This window comes from Elephas maximus, chromosome 22 (assembly GCF_024166365.1).
Source record: "Elephas maximus indicus isolate mEleMax1 chromosome 22, mEleMax1 primary haplotype, whole genome shotgun sequence".
Classification (NCBI taxonomy): Eukaryota; Metazoa; Chordata; class Mammalia; order Proboscidea; family Elephantidae; genus Elephas; species Elephas maximus.
The window spans coordinates 41,306,571-41,310,140 of NC_064840.1; positions in this window are offsets into that span (position 1 = coordinate 41,306,571).

Below are 3,570 nucleotides of genomic sequence, written 5' to 3' on the forward strand. Positions count from 1 at the left end.
AATTACTGGCCATTGTAATTTGAAAGTTGGAGACAAAGAAGAAGGATTGGTAGTTGGAAAATATGGCCTTGGTGATAGAAACAATGCTGTAGGACGCATGATAGAATTTTGCAAGACCAGTGACTCATTCACTGCAAAAAATTTTTTCAACAACATAAATGGTGACTATACATGTGGACCTCATTAGATGGAATACAAAGGAATCAAATCGGCTACATCTGTGGAAAGAGACAATGGAAAAGCTCAATATCATCAGTCAGAACAAGGCCAGGGGATGATTGCAGAACAGGCTATTAATTGCTCATACGCAAGTTCAAGTCAAAACTGAAGAAAGTTAGAACAAGTCCATGAAAGCCAAAGTACAACCTCGAGTGTATCCCACCTGAATTTAGAGACCATGTCAAGAATAGATTTGATGTGTTGAACACTAATGACCAAAGAAGAGCAGACAAGTTGTGGAATGACATCAAGGACACCATACATGAAGAAAGCAAGAGGACATTAAAAAGACAGGAAAGAAAGAAAAGACCAAAATGGATGTTAGAAGAGACTCTGAAAGTTGCTCTTGAATGCACAGTAGTTAAAGAATATCTCAAAATGCAGCTTGAGAAGAACAAAGTAAAGTGTTATGATGAAATGTGTAAAGACCTGAAAGAGCTGAAGAAAAAATTCTTGCCTCAGGTTGCAATATTGACGGATTCTACGTGGAAAATACTAAACAACGCAGGAAGCATCAAAAGAAGATGGAAGGAATACACAGAGTCACTGTACCAAAAAGAATTGGCCGACATTCAAACATTTCAGGAGGCAGCATATGATCAAGAGCCAATGGTACTGAAGGAAGAAGTCCAAGCTGCACTGAAGGCATTGGTGAAAAATCAGGCTCCAGGGATTGGTGGAATACCAATTGAGATATTTCAACAAATGGATGCAGCACTGGAAGTGCTCACTCGTCTATGCCAAGAAATTTGGAAGGCAGTTACCTGGCCAACTGACTGGAAGAGATCTATATTTTATCCATTCCAAAGAAAGGTGATCCAACAGAATGCAGAAATTATTGGACAATATCATTAATATCACACACAAGTAAAATTTTGCTGAAGATCATTAAAAAGCGGTTACAGCAGTACATTGACAGGGAACTGCCAGAAATTCAGACCTGATTCAGGAGAGGACATGGAACAAGAGATCTCATTGCTGATGTCAGATGGATCATGGTTGAAAGCACAGAATACCAGAAAGATGTTTACCTGTGTTTTATTGACTATGCAAAGGCATTGGATTGTGTGGATCATAACAAATTATGGAGAACATTGCGAAGAATGGTAATTCCAGAACACTTAATTGTGCTCATGAGGGACTTGTACTTAGACCTAGAGGCAGTCATTTGAACTGAACAAGGAGATACTGTGTGGTTTAAAATTAGGAAATATGTGTGTCCGGGTTGTATCCGTTCACCACGCTTATTCAATCTGTATACTGATCAAATAACCCGAGAAGCTGGACTATATGAAGACTATATTAAGAAGAATATATATGACTATATGAAGAAGAATCCGGATTGGAGGAAGGCTCATTAACAACCTGTGATATACAGATGACACAACTTTGCTTGCTGAAAGTGAAGAGAGCTTGAAGCATTTACTGAGGAAGATCAAAGATCACAGCCTTCAGGATGGATTACAGCCCAACACAAAGAAAACAAAAATCCTCACAATTGGACTAATAAGCAACATCACGATAAATGGGAAAAACACTGACGTTGTCACGGATTTCATTTTAATCCGATCCACAATGAACACCCACGGAAGTAACCCACTAATCCACTGCCGTCGACCCATGGAAGTAGCAGTCAAGAAATCAAACAACACATTGCATGAGGCAAATCTGATGCAAGACCTCTTTAAAAGTGTTCAAAAGCAAAGATGTCACTTTAAGGACTAAGGTGTGCTTGACCCAAACCATGGTGTTTTCAATCGCCTCCGAAGAAGAATTGACAACTACGAATTACGGTGTCAGCGAAGAATACTGAATATGCCATGGACTACCAGAAGAATGAACAAAGCTGTCTTGGAAGAAGTACAGCCAGAACGCTCATTAGAAGCAAGGATGGTAAGACTTCATCTCACGTACTTTGAACATGTTATCAGGAGGGACCAGTCCCTGGAGAAGGATATCATGCTTGGGTCATTGAAAAAGAAGAAGACCCTTGATCCTCGATGAGATGGATTGAGACCGTGGCTGCAACAATGGGCACAAGCATAACAAGGATTATGAGGATGGCACAGGACTGGGAAGTATTCTGTTCTGTTGTACATATGGTCGCTATGAGCCGGAACTGAGTTAACTGCACATACACAGCAACATACACAATTATTAAATATCTACTCTGTGCTATAAGCCATGAACAAAATGGCCTGAGCACTGATGAAATCTCAGTGGCTGTTCCTGTCCAAGAGCAAAGGCAGCTTCTTTTGGGTGCCACTTTGCACCTACAGGGCACTCAGCCATTGGAACAACCTGCTGTAATGTCTGGCCAAGCCCCAAGATATTTTGTCTCCCTGCTGCCCTGATTGGCTACTCTTCTTGAATCATTGGCAGGCCACCTGGGTGTTTTGGGTGGTATTTAAGAGCCCCTCCTGCTACGCTTCAGATAGGTGGAGAAGCGTTAAGTTAGAGGTCTCTGGGCCTCCAGGGGTCAGAGCTGTGGCCATCCTGGAATCAGCTCTCCTTGGTCCATATGTGTGACTCTTGCCCTCCTGCCATGGAAGGCTGGAAGGGACCTTCTTTGTTAACAATTCTCTGTCTACACCTCTCAGAGTGTATACACACTTATTAAATACCTACTGTGGGCCAGGAGCCATAAACAAAATGGCAGCAGCACTGATGAAATGTCAGTGACCACATCTCTGTCTGCACCTCCTAGAACAGGGGGTGTCTCTTGGAGGCTGGAGCTATGCTGAGGCTGCCCCTGAGGAGCGGTGTTTGCCCTTACAGTGTTCCTTCTGTAGGGAGTGGATCCTAAACTCCCAAATGCCCGCCAGAGAGCAGTCTCTGGCCTGGTCCCTGGGACCTGCAAATCCTTGTAGATCTGGCCAGGCCTGGGAGAGTTCCTGCAGCCGGCTCATTGTCCCACTTCTTTGCCACTTTTCCTCTGCTGCATTGTTCCCCTTATCAGCATCCTACACACTGCAGCGGCTGCACAGGAAAGTGTTGCTGCTGCTGCCGAGGCCTGATGGGGCCCAGGTGTCCTGCTGGAAGGGACTGCCTGAACAATTGGGTCAGTGGCAGGGCTGCCAGAATCCACAGGCCTGGCAGTCTGCTGATGTGATGGAGTACACTGGTACATGGCCTGTGCTCTCTTTGAGGTATCCTGGTTCTTAGTGCTTACGGGGAGGATGCAGGAGACTGGGCTCTGGGCCCAGGTCCCTTGCTTACTAGTCTGTGATAAGATATTGGGAGGCTCACTCAATCTCTCCCTTTCTGCCACCATCCATGAAGGGAGATGTCCTGCATAAGTTAGAATCTCTGTGTCTTGATGCCCTTATCTGTTAAGCATAGGCTTGTCTG